This window comes from Microcebus murinus, chromosome 32 (assembly GCF_040939455.1).
Source record: "Microcebus murinus isolate Inina chromosome 32, M.murinus_Inina_mat1.0, whole genome shotgun sequence".
In the NCBI taxonomy this organism is placed as follows: domain Eukaryota; kingdom Metazoa; phylum Chordata; class Mammalia; order Primates; family Cheirogaleidae; genus Microcebus; species Microcebus murinus.
In genome coordinates, this window is record NC_134135.1 from 1,919,958 (window position 1) to 1,934,561 (window position 14,604).

Below are 14,604 nucleotides of genomic sequence, written 5' to 3' on the forward strand. Positions count from 1 at the left end.
TATATAAAGCAAACCTTGTCTAATCTAAACACCATGTTACACAACACTGCCATAGTAGCAGGAGACTTCAACACTTCATTGAATTATCTGGATAGATCCTCCAAACAGAAAATAAGTTAAGAAATAATGGACCTGAACAGAGCCCTTGATCAAAAAGGCCTGAAAGATCTCTACAGAACATTCCACCCAAATAAAGTTGAATTTACATTCTCTTAGCAGCCCATGGATCCTTCTCCAAAACTGATCACATCCTAGGCCACAAATCACATCTCAAAAAATTCAAGAAAATAGAAATTATACCTTGTATCTTTTCTGACCATGGTAGTATAAAATTACAGCTCAATTCCTATAGAAACACTCAATGCCTCACAAATCATGGAAACTAAATAATCTACTATTAAAAACTTATTGGGTCAAGGAGGAAATTCAGAGGGAAATCAAGAGTTTTTCTGAACAAAATTATAATGGAGACACTTGTTACCAAAACCTGTGGGATACAGCAAAAGCTTACTGAGAGGAAAACTAATAGCAATAAATGCTCACATCCAAAAATCAGAAAGCTTAGATACTGACAACCTAATGAATAGACTCAAGGAATTGGAAAAAGAAGAGCGAACCAATTCCAATCCTAGTAGAAGAAAAGAAATAATGAAGATCAAAGCCAAACTAAATGAAATGGAGAACAAGAGAATTATAAGGAAGATCAACAAACTCAGAAGCTGATATTTTGAAAAGATAAACAAAATTTATGGCCCATTTGCTACATTGACAAGGACTCAAAGGGAAAGGACTCTCATAAACTCAATAAGAAATGAAAAAGGAGAGATCACAACAGACACCACATAAATACAAAACATTATGTTTGACTACTATACAAAACTACATGCCCCAAGACTACATAATGAGAAGGAAATGGACAGATTCCTGAATTCATATAACCTCCCTAAGTTCAACCAGGACATAACAGAATTCCTGAATAGACCAATCTCAACCTCAGAAATTGGAGAAGTAATTAATAACCTTCCCAAACGGAAAAGTCCAGGACCACATGGCTACACTTCAGAGTTCCAGCAAACGTATGAAGATGAACTCATACCTATACTACAGAAACTATTCCACACCATTGAGAAGGATGGTATCCTTCCTAACTCATTCTACAAAGCCAATATCACCTTGATACCAAAGCCAGGAAAAGATACAACAAAAAAAGAAAATTATAGACCAATATCCCTCATGAATATGGATGCAAGAATCCTTAACAAAATTTTAGCAAATAGAATTCAGCAGCACATCAAAAAAATAATTCACCATGACCAGGTGGGCTTTATTCCAGGGATGCAAGACTGGTTCAACATACGCAAATCTATAAATGCAATTCACCTCATAAGTAAAAACAAGAACAAAAACCATATTATTCTGTCAATAGATGCAGAAAAAGTATTTGACAAAGTCCAACATGCCTTTATGATAAAAACTCTTAACAAAATAGGCATAGGTGGCTCATACCTTAAATTTATTAAATCCATATATGACAAACCCACTGCCAATATCATTCTCAATGGAGAAAAACTGAAACCATTCCCTATTCAATCCAGAACTAGACAAGGATACCCACTATCTTCTTTTTTATTCAACATAGTGCTCGAAGTTGTAGCTATAGTAATCAGGCAAGAGATGGGTATTAAGGGCATCCAAGTGGGGACAGATGAGATCAAACTCTCGCTCTTTGCCTTAGAAAATCCCATGGATTCATCCAAGATACTCCTAGGTTTGATAAATGAATTCAGTAAAGTTTCAGGTTTCAAAATCAATATACACAGGCCAGGCGCGGTGGCTCACGCCTGTAATCCTAGCTCTCGGGGAGGCCGAGGCGGGCGGATTGCTCAAGGTCAGGAGTTCAAAACCAGCCTGAGCGAGACCCCATCTCTACCATAAAAATAGAAAGAAATTAATTGGCCAACTAATATATATATATATAAAAATCAGCCGGGCATGGTGGCTTGTGCCTGTAGTCCCAGCTACTCGGGAGGCTGAGGCAGGAGGATCGCTTGAGCCCAGGAGTTTGAGGTTGCTGTGAGCTAGGCTGATGCCATGGCACTCACTCTAGCCTAGGCAAGAAAGCAAGACTCTGTCTCAAAAAAAAAAAAAATCAATATACACAAATCAGAAGCATTCATATATGCCAAGAACCATCAAGCAGAAACTCAAGTCAAAAACGCAATACCTTTTACTATAGCCCTGAAGAAAATTAAATATCTAGGAGTATATTTAATGAAAGATATAAAAGACTTATATAAGGAGAACTATGAAACACTAAAAAAAGAAACTGTAGAACATGTAAACAGATGGAAAAATCTACCTTGTTCATGGATTGGTAGAATCGATATTGTTAAAATGTCAATATTACCTAAAGTGATCTACAGAATTAATGCAATCCCCATCAAAATACCACCATTATTCTTTACAGATCTAAAAAAAAATAATTCTTCACTTCGTATAGAACCAGATAAAACCTTGTATAGCCAAAGCAATCTTAAGTAAAAAGAACAAACTGGGAGGAATCAGTCTTCCTGACTTCAAGCTGTACTACAAAACAATAATAGTTAAATAAGCTTGGTATTGGCACCAACAGAAGCACTGATATTTGGAATAGAACTGAGGTTCCAGAGATGAAACTATCTGAATACGGTAATTTAATCTTTGATAAAGCAGACAAAAATATACAATGGGGAAAAGAATGTCTCTTCAATAAATACTGCTGGGAACCCTGGATAGCTACATGTAGAAATTGAATCAAGATTCCTACCTCTCACCTTTCACAAAAATCCACTCAAGATGGATAACAGATTTAAACCTAAAGCATGAAACCTTAAGAATCCTAGAAGAAGATTTTGGGAAAACCCTATCAGACATTTTCCTAGGCAAAGAATTCTTGAGGAAGACCCCCAAGGAAATCACTGCAGCATCAAAAATAAACAAATGGGATCTGATCAAATTAAAAAGCTTCTGCACAGCCAAGGAAACTATCATTACAGCAAGTAAACAACTCACAGAATGGGAGAAAATATTTTCTCTCTAAACTTCTGATAAAGGTCTAATAACAAGAATCTATCTAGAACTCAAAATAATTAACAAGAAAAAAATCAAACACCCCATCAAGAAATGGGCAACGGAAATGAACAGAAACTTCTCCAAAGAAGACAGAATAATGGCCAGCAAACATATAAAAAAACCTGCTCAACATCTGCAATCATTAGAGAAATTCAAATCAAAGCCATAATGAGATACCACCTAACCCCAGTGAGAATGGCCTGCATCAAGAAATCCCAAAACAACAAATGCTGGCGAGGATGTGGAGAGACAGGAACACTCTTACACTGCTGGTGGGGCTGCAAATTAGTGCCACCTCTGTGGAAAAGAATTTGGAGATGCCTCATAGAGCTAAAAATAGAAATACCATTCGACCCAGCAATAGCATTGTTAGGCATCTACCCAAAAGACATAAGACATTCTATTATAAAGACATCTGGGAAAGATAATCAAGATGGCAGATGAGAAACACCGCGAGACAGAGTGTCTCTGCAGAAAAGACAGATTCTAGCAGAAATTAGAAGAAAGAAGCAAGCAGATGAGCATACATCAGACGAGGGTTGGAAGGAGGGGTACCTGACACCACGGGAGACTCCAAGGGAGGAGGTTGTGGAGGAGAACTGGAAGCAGAGACCTCCAGAGCAGCCTGGAGACCAGCAGCAAGGTTAGGTGGAGAGATTAACTCTCCTCCCCTCCCTTGCATGTTGGACTGCTGGTGGGCTCCCCAGCAGGTGGAGAGACTTGCAGACACCAGCCTAGAGATGGCAACCACCAGTGAGTGGTAAGCTTGTAGTGGATGCGGCCCTAGGCTCCCAACTCCCACAGGGCACTTCCCTGTGCACAGACCCGAGCCGCATGGCAGTTGCCATATTGCCTCATTCTCCCCTCCCCGTCCCTAGCCGGGGCTGCTCAGAGAGACGATACAGCCACCAGCCGGAGGCACCTCCAGGGAACGGGTCCTTCCCTTTTGGGGCCCTACAGCTCATTGAGGGGACCTCACATGGTGAACTCCCTACCCACCAGCCCTCCCAGGTGCTGCTGGCATGGTGATCCCAGGAAAACGGGGCAGACCCTGAGGCTGAGGGACATAGACTCAGCTTGGCCTCCCTATAGGGGAACTGGGACTGACACTCCTGTCCCTGGTGGAGATATAGTTTGAACTCTGGGGCCCAGAGGTCAGACCTGCAGAACAGATCCCGTGCACCCAGGTCTCACATTTCCCAGGGCACAAAAGGGATATACACGAACAGCCTACTGAGGTGTGTGTGCCTTCGGGGGAAGATCAGCATCCCAGAGGGCAACCTTCCCCCCAAAGGAAGGCCATGGACCCAGACCAGGTGGCATTCCTGTGCAGGGAACCTCTCAGCCAGGATCACAGCCAGAGGGGGCCCAGTGGTGTGAGGTCTGGCCTGCTGGCAGAGGCCCAGGAGTAGCCAACAAAGTGGGGAGGGTGGAAAGAAGTGAGGCCTGCTCCAGACTGCAGGTCTCAGACAGCCCCAACCCACACGTACACGTTCTGACTGAGCAGGGCCATTCCAGCCCCTCCCTGCTGGTTTTCACGAGGGCAGAGAAAAGAACTTTGACCCTTGCTAATGGTATTGGTGATACCTGAGGGTAGACTTACCCAACCCAGCTCTGCTCAGACATGCTCTCAGAGCAGCCCTCACTGAGGAGGAGAAAAGGACACACCTGGAAGTCCCATGGCCCTACTGACCACCTGAGGCACTAGAGTGCCTCTCTACAGGAACAAAAGCTGGTTACAGGACACAAAAACAACAGTGTAGCCTGTTCCTCCAAGCAAGTGCCACCTACTGAGAGGGAGGACATCCTGCACACCCTTTTCATAGCACCTAATGATTCATCATACAGAGAGTGGTCAAATTTCACCCACAGACACCACCTATCAGCTCAGGAACTAAAAAAGACATGTGAATACCCAAATGAAAACCTAAAGGAAAGAAGCAACAACTGATCAACATGGGAAGAAATCAGTGAAGGAACTCCAGAAATATGAAAAACCAAACGGAAAACACCCCCCCAAAGAGGAGCACCAGCCCCTTAGAAATGGACACCAACCAAAATCAGGCAACCAAAATGACAGAAGAGTAATTCCTAATGTGGATCATAAGAAAATTCAACGACCTGCAAGAACAACTCAATAACCATCACAAAGAAACCACAAAAAGCCTCCAGGATCTGGAACAAAAATTCACTATAGAAATAGATACAATGAAGAAAAGTTTAACCGAACTCCTGGAAATGAAGAATCAATCCAGGGAACTACAAAATACAATGGAAAGCCTCAGTAACAGGGTAGATCAAACAGAAGAAAGAATCTCAGAGATTGAAGATAACACCTTCTAATTAAATAAATCAGTAACAATTAATAAATCAGTCCAATTAAATAAATCAGATAGAGCATAGAAACAAGAGAAAAGAGCAAAGCCTACATGAGATGTGGATTATGTGAAGAAACCTAATGTGAGGGTCGTAGGGATACCAGAAGGGGAAGAAGAAAACACTAAAGTGTTGAACAAGCTATTTGAAGATATATATAGAGGAAAATTTCCCAGGCCTTGCTCAAAATCTTGATATACAAATTAAGGACTCCTGGGAGATTCAATGCAAACAGGAAGACGTCACGAAATTCAGTCATCAGACTGACCAAAATATCAACTAAAGAGGCCCTTCTAAGAGCTGTAAGATGAAAGAAGCAAGTAACATACAAGGGAAAGCCAATTCGAATAACACTAGACTTCTCTGCTGAGACTTTACAAGCAAGGGGAGACCGGGGCCCCATTCTCACTCTTCTTAAACAGAACAATGCCCAGCCTAGAATCTTATTCCCTGCAAAACTAAGTTTTGTATATGAAGGAGAAATAAAGACATTCTCAGATAAGCAAAGACTTAGGGAATTCACCAAGACAAGACCAGCACTTCAAGAAGTACTCAAAACAGTGTTACCCACGGATCAGCACAATAAACACTCACGAATGTAAATCTACTCAAAGCTAAAAATCAAAGCCAGACACTACAATGGCTCAAGGGAGAAAACAAAGCAACAAGGTTCAACCCAACATAATGAACAGAAATCTGCCCCACCTATTAGTTATCTCAATAAATGTGAATGGCTTGAACTCCCCACTCAAGAGACATAGGCTGGCCAAATGGATAAAAAAACCCACAAGCTAAGTATCTGCTGCCTTCAGGAAACACATCTAACATGCAAGGATGCAATTAGACTAAAGGTATAGGGGTAGAAAACAATATTTCAAGCAAATGGAAGCCAAAAGAAAGCTGACATGGCAGTGCTGATTATAGAAAACTTAGTTTTTAAATCAACAAAAGTAATAAAAGACAAAGAAGGTCACTATATAATGGTGAAGAGTACAGTTCAACAAGAAGACATAACAATTCCAAATATATATGCACCCAACCTTGGTGCACCCAGATTCATAAATCAAACTCTACTTGATCTAAACAAATGGATAAACAACAACACCATAAAAGTTGGAGACTTTAACACCCCATAGACAGCACAGGACAGATCCTCCAAACAGAAAACCAACAAGGAAATCACGGAATTAAAGAGAACCCTAAAACAAATGGGCCTAACTGACATTTGCAGGACATTCTACCCCAAAACCACTGAATATAAGTTCTTCTCATCAGCTCATGGGTCATTCTCTAAGACTGACCATATCCTAGGACACAAAGCACGTCTCAAACAATTTTAAAAAATAGAAATTTTACCATGTATCTTTTCAAACCACAATGGAATAAAGGTAGAAATCAATCCTAACAGGAGTCCTCATTTCTGCACAAAGTCATGGAAACTAAAGAACCTTATGCTGAATGATCAATTCATAAACATGGAAATCAAAAGATTCTTTGAACTACACAACAAAGGTGACACAAGTTACCAAACCCTGTGGGACACAGCTGAAGCAACCCTGAGAGGAAAGTTTATTTCCATAAATGCCTATATCCAAAAGTCAAAAAGATCACAAATAGACAACCTAATGAATCATCTCGAAGAGCTGGAAAAAGAAGCACAGATCAACACCAAACCCAGCAGAAGAAGTGAAATCAACAAGATCAAATCAGAACTAAATGACATTGACAACAGGGAAACTATACAGAAGATTAATGAAACAAATAGTTGGTTCTTTGAAAAAATAAACAAAATTGACACACCATTGGCTAGACTAATGAAAATCAGAAAAGAAAAATCTCTAATAAGCTCCATCAGGAACAATAAAGGAGAAATTACAACTGATGCCACAGAGATACAAGATTTAATTTATGAATACTACAAAAACCTTTATGTATGAAAACTGGAAAATGTGGAGGAAATGGACAATTTTTTAGAAACACACAGCCTCCCTAGGCTCAACCAGGAAGAAATAGAATTCCTGAACAGACCAATAACAAGTACTGAAATTGAAACAGCAATAAAAAAACCTTCCTAAAAAGAAAAGTCCTGGACCAGATGGTTTCACACTCAAATTTTACCACACCTACAAAGAAGAACTGGTGCTTATCCTACAGAAATTATTCCACAACATCGAGAAGGATGGAATTCTCCCCAACACATTTTATGAAGCGAACACAACCCTGAAACCAAAACCAGGAAAGGATGCAACAACAACAAAAAAACCTACAAACCAATATCCCTTATGAATATAGACACAAAAATTTGCAACAAAATTCTAGCCATCAAATCCAGGTGTTTGTCAAGAAAATAATTCTTCACAACCAAGTGGGCTTCATTTCAGGGATGCAGGGATGGTTCAACATACGCAAATCTATAAATGTAATTCACCATATAAACTGAAGCAAAAACAAAGGCCATATCATCTTCTCAATAGATGCAGAGAAAGCATTTGACAAAATTCAACACCCTCTTATGATAAGGATGCTCAACAAAATAGGCATAGACGGGCTTATGTAAAAATGATACAAGCCATATATGACAAACCCACAGCCAATATCATACTGAATGGGGAAAAATTGAAAGCATTCCCACTTAGAACTGGAATAAGATAAGGTTATCTTATCTATCCCACTATCTCCACTTCTGTTCAACATAGTGCTGGAAGTCCTTGCTACAGCAATCAGACAAGAGAGCGGAATTAATGGTGTCCAAATGGGAGCAGAAGAGATCAGACTCTCACTCTTTGCTGATGACATGATATTATACCTAGAAAACCCCAAGGATTCAACCATGAGACTCCTTGATCTGATAAATGAATTTGGTAAGTCTCAGGATACAAAATCAATACACAGAAATCAGAGGCATTCATATACGCCAACAACAGTCAAAGTGAGAACCAAATCAAAGACTCAATTCCCTTCAAAATAGCAACAAAGAAAATAAAGTACTTTGGAATATATTTAACTAAGGAGGTAAAAGACCTCTATAGGGAGAACTATGAAACACTAAAGAAGGAAATAGCAGAGGACATAAACAGATGGAAGAATATACCATGCTCATGGGTCAGCAGAATCAACATTGTTAAAATGTCTATACTACCCAAAGTGACCTACAGAGTCAACACAATCCCTATCAAAATACCATCATCATTTTTCACAGATATAGAAAAAATAATTTTACGCTTCGTATGGAACCAGAGAAGACCCCGTTTAGCAAAATCAATCCTAGGCAATAAAAACAAAATAGGAGGTATCAATTTACCAGACTTCAAACTATGCTACAAGGCTATAGTAATTAAAAAGTCTTGGGAGTGGCACAAGAACAGGGACATTGACGAGTGGAACAGAGCAGAGAACTCAGATATAAAATCATCCTCATGTAGCCAACTAATCTTCAACAAAGCAGACAAAAACATACACTGGGGAAAAGAATCCTTATTCAATCAATGGTGCTAGGAAAACTGGATAGCCACTTGTAGAAGACTGAAACAAGACCCACACCTTTCACTTCTCACAAAAATCAACTGATGCTGGGTAACAGACTTGAACCTTAGGTGTGAAACTATTAGAATTCTAGAGGAAAATGTTGGAAATACTCTTCTAGACATTGGCCTAGCAAAGAATTTATGAAGAATACCCCAAAGGCAATCACAACAGCAACAAAAATAAACAAATGGGACCTGATCAAATTAAAAAGCTTCTTCATAGCCAAAGAAACTGTCAAGAGAGCAAACAGACAACCCACAGAATGGGAGAAAATTTTTGCAAGCTACACATCTGATAAAGGGCTGATAACTAGAATCTATTTAGAACTCAGGAAAATCAGCAAGAAAAAATCAAACAACCCTATCAAAAAATGGGCAAAGGACATGAACAGAAACTTCTTAAAAGAAGACAGAATAATGGCCAACAAACATATGAAAAAATGTTCAACATCTCTAATCATCAGGGAAATGTAAATCAAAACCACAATGAGATATCACTTAACTCCAGTGAGAATGACCTTTATCAAAAAGTCCCCAAACAACGAATGCTGGTGTGGTTGCAGAGAGAGAGGAACACTCCTACACTGCTGGTGGGACTGCAAACTAGTTCAACTTCTGTGGAAAGCATTATGGAGATACCTTAAAGCGATACAAATAGATCTACCATTTGATCCAGCAATTCCACTACTGGGCATCTACCCAAAAGATCAAAAGTTACTTTATGAAAAAGACACCTGCACTCGAATGTTTATAGCAGCAAAATTCACAGTTGCAAAGCTATGGTAACAACCCAAGTGTCCATCAATTCATGAGTGGATTAATAAAATGTGGTATATGTATACCATGGAATACTACTCAGCTTTAAGAAACAATGGTGTTATAGCACCTCTTGTATATTCATGGATACAGCTGGAACCCATTCTACTAAGTGAAGTATCTCAAGAACAGAAAAACCAGCACCACATGTACTCACCAGAAAATTGGTATTAACGGATTAACACCTAAGTGGACATATAGAAGTAACATTTATTGGGTGTGGGGAGGGTGGGAGGGGGAGGAGGGAATGGATATATACAACCACAACGAGTAAGATGTGCAATGTTTGGGGGATGGACACCCTTGAAGCTCTTACTCAAGGGTAGAGGGGGGCATGGGCAATATATGTAACCTTAACACTTGTACCCCATAATATGCTAAAATAAAAAAATAAAAGTAAAAGAAAATGAATGTGAATGTATTCTCCAAAGACAGCCAGGTCTTGGGGAAAAAAAGCAGTTATTTATCAAGATGCAATGCTTGAAAATATAATTAATGATTGTGAAAGTTTGCCATCTCTTAGAGACTACCTCTGTGCAATTGCCCATAATCTATGCCTCTAATATACTTATTCATATGTCAGATATGAATACTGTTTTCTTTTTTTTTTGCTTTTTTAGTTTTTTTTTCATTATTTTAAATTTATAGCATTACTTTTTACAATTTGCTGCATGTTTTTAATACTGGAGGTATAACTGTGTAAAGACTTTTAGATTTCTATTTTTTTTTATGTATTTTCTCAAATTTGGCTTCATGAAAGTGCATTACCACAACATTGACTTTGTGCATAAATGTTGTGTATGTATGTAAAAACATTGAAACTTCCTCAATAAATGAAGAGATAGCCTTTGTATACATTCTGTATCTGTGAAAGATAAAAATTCCTCAAGATCTTGGCTCATTGGGTAACTGCATATGCAGTGGTTATCCACTGTGGTTTTTAATTGATTTCATCAAGACTTAGGTTGTCCATCACAGTATTTCAGATGACCATGGTTATAAAGCTGGGTACACACAATTACTAACCATAGTGATAGGCATTTGTACATTTTGATTTTTATGTATTTATTTATGATTTGTTTGCTCATAACTGTTACACCCATATGACTATCATTAGTATACCTGAGTGTTTGTGCTTGCAAAAATATGTATATTATTTTTACCTATTTTTAGTGTAAAGTGGCGTATGAAGTGCTCTGTCATGTTTTTATGTTTCTCAAATAAATCTCCTTTAAAAATGTTAAAAAAAAAAAAAGACATCTGCACCTGAATGTTTATGGCAGTACAATTCACTATTGCAAGGACATGGAAACAACCCAAGTGCCCATCAATTCATGAGTGGATTATTAAAATTTGGTATATGTTCACAATGGAATATTACTCAATTCTAAGAAACAACAGCAAGCTAGCACCATTAATACTATCCTGGATTAAGCTTAAGCCCATTATCCAAAGTGAGACAACACAAGATCAGGAAAATGGGCTCCACATGTACTCGCCATCAAATTGGTACTGACTGATTAACACTATGGTGCTCAAATGGTGGTGGTGTTCACCAGGGATTCGGGAGAGCGGTTAGACCCACATCTTAGGGATGTGGTGAGCATTGTGGAGGGGAAAGGCCTACTTCTAACCCTTCCTAGGGAGAGGCAAAGATATAAAATGTAACCAAAATGTCAAAAAAACAAACACATTTATCGGATGTTGGGAAGGTGGGAGGGGGGAGGGAGGGGGGGTGTATACTTAGATAATGAGTGCGATGTGCACCATCTAGGGATGGATGCGTTGGAAGCTCTGACTCGGTGGGCGGGGAGGGGTACCATGGGCAATATATGTAACCTTAACAATATTTGTACCCCCATACTATGATGAAATAAAAAAAGAGAGGGAAAAAAAAGTTGGCACGCAGCAAATGAAATGAAAAAGCCAGAACTGCCTTGGTTTACTGTAAAGAATTTAAAGCACTAGAGGGGTTATAATCTTAGAGAGGATTATCAATTCAGACCTACTCAGCCACACTGGAAGAGTTCAGGGGATTTACCTTTTAGCAACACTGTGAGGAATAAACTTGTGGGGGGGCCCTGGCATTCTTGAAGAGCTCTGTGTTTGCTCTTCTCTGTAGGACAGAACTTACTGGCTGGAAACTGCAGCCACTCAACTGGGAAACCTAAATGCCACGGGACTAATTCAATCCCAGAGTGTGAGGACCCAGTGGCAGAACTCAGGCACCGAAGACAAGGTGGCTGTGGCTACTTCCTGGGCAGCAGAGTTGAAGCAGCACTGAGAACGGTCTGACTCATGCAGACCTATGGTGTTGGCTACATGGTCATGGTGCTCCAAGAAATGAAATAGATATGAAACCCTCTAAATTTTTACTTTATTTGTATAAGCAGAAAATGTCCCTGTCAGGTGAGCAAAAGGCTAACCTGACTTCGAGAAACAGAAAGCCTTCAGACCCTGAAATAATTCCTAGACTCTATCCAGTTTATAGACTCAGAACCCACTGAATTTAAGGGAATGCAAGGTCACATTGAGGACACTGCCCCACGTACACTGTCAAAAATGACACACTTTCCAGGAATGGGAGTTTTCACACTGCTCACCAGTCCCCTCACCCCAGGGCTGCCCGGTCTCTGCCCGTACGAAAGTGCCTGTGGGGAGCGGAGCAGAAGTGCCGCAGGAGTTCACCAAAGCTGCAGAGCAGAAATTCCCCAGGAGGCAGAGAGTCTGGGGAGGGGTTGACCTGGGTACTGAGAGAAGGAAGGGTCGTCGCAGGGCCCCACGTCAGCAATGAGAGGACACAGAGCAGAGAGGTTCCGTCACTGGCTGCCCCATGCACAGAGCCTTCCTCCGCAGCGCGTGAAGGGCGTCTGCTCACTGGGACGAGTCCTGGAGCCGACAGGAGCTGGGTAGCATCGTAGTTCTCCACGCGCGACTTGGGGGTTGGGGTAGCGGCTCCTTGGAGTAGAAAACGCTCCGTGTGTCCTCATGGCAGGGCAGTGCCTGCGCCACCACGCCATGGTCGGCTCAGCCCTGGTCTGAATCCCTCACACCCAGCCGAGACCCACCAGAAGGGACGCTGGCAGAACATGCCAGGATCACAGAGCGGCGCGATCTGACCCACAGGAGGTGTAGGAGGTGTACGAGCTACACCTCAAAGTGACTCAGCTGTGGCACGAGCCCATCCCAGGGCCAGACAGACTCAGAGACTCATCTGCCAGTCTATGTCCACGGGCTGCCCCATGAGGAGCACTGGCGTTCTCCTGGGATACAAATGTGGGGCCTGCAGACTCTGAGCCCCAGGGCGGCCCTTATGGGACAGGTTAAAGGCTGATCGGTGCTGCTGCCCCAAGGCAGCCGGTGCCCCCGCCTGGAGGACAAAAACTGACCACACCCTCCCTAAAGGGACGGACAGGTATAAAAACACCCAGACACACAGGAGTCTGCAAGAAGAAGGTGCAGCTGACCTGGACCAACACCCCAGTTGCCCCATAATTGAGACCAGCCTGGTTGGAATTGCTTTTGTTCAGATGTCCTCATCTTAAGAAAAACATTAAACTCAAAAATTAGTACAACAGGGGAGTTTGGAAAGGGGACTACCGATTTTTTGGGTTATCTCAAATGTAAACCTTTCTTATGCTTCTCAAGAATTTGAATTATTCATAAAATAATAAAGTAAATACAGTGCAAATAAATCAAGAGAAAGTGAAAATTAACAAACTTGGAAGAATGAAAAAAGTGCAAATAGTTCCCATTCCAAACAGTTGTGAAAGTTATGATTTCTCAGGTCAAGTAATAATTACTTATAAGAAAGAAAATAAAGGGGCATGATACTTCTATGAGTGGAAACTTGGTTAATCCACCCTTCTACCATATAAATGTTGAAGCCAGACGTGAGTACAGTTAAACTGCAGGAGCATAGAACTCTTGAACTGTTGTATCAGGTGCCATTTGTCATTTGTTGTAAGTGAATTTTAAAAAAAGGTCGCACTCTGTTATTTTTGAGAGGATTGTTTATGTCGTGAAAACAAAACTAACTTTCTTTCTTGATCACGCAGTTTCGTTCTAGTCTCAGTTGACTCTGCAGAGTAGCCGTCCTTCATGCAGTGGTTTGGGGAGCAGAACCCCTTCCGTTTCTTATGCAGACGGGATTCCTGCAGGTCGGCCTGGCTGTGGAATGTGCAGCAGTAAGGGCCGCTCTGCAATAGCCAGGCGTGGCGCGTGTCTGTTGCTCACTCACACCCGCTGACCAGCACTTGCCACTTGCCCCACACATCTCAGTCGGCGGAGGAAGCATAATCCTCCCCTTGGCCCAGAGAGGCAGAGAAGCTACTCACGTCAAGGGCTCTGAAGTTTGCCTCACAGGCCTCTCTCTGGAGGGGTTGAGAACCCTCATCACTCACCAGACGTGTGTTTCCTGAGACGTCCAGCAGGCAGGATCCCTGGAGACTGACTTGAGTCCCGGAGCGGACCAGACTCCACTGCTGCCGCAGGAAGCCGACAGTTCAGGCAGGACAGACCGGCGCAGACCAGGCAGTAAAAAGGTAGCATCGTGGGCACGTGGAAGTTGTGTCACAGGCACTGTGGGGTCAGTAGACCCACCTAACTTAGACCGTGAGATAAAAACGTGTGTATGAAAATGGATGTCAACACTGAGATGCTCCAGAAATTACCAGCTGAAGAAACCACATGTGCTAATTGCACAAGATAAGTGACAGATTGCTGTACATAGTGGTTTTTGAGTTGTTTTGTGCAGATGTCGATTCAAATATAAACA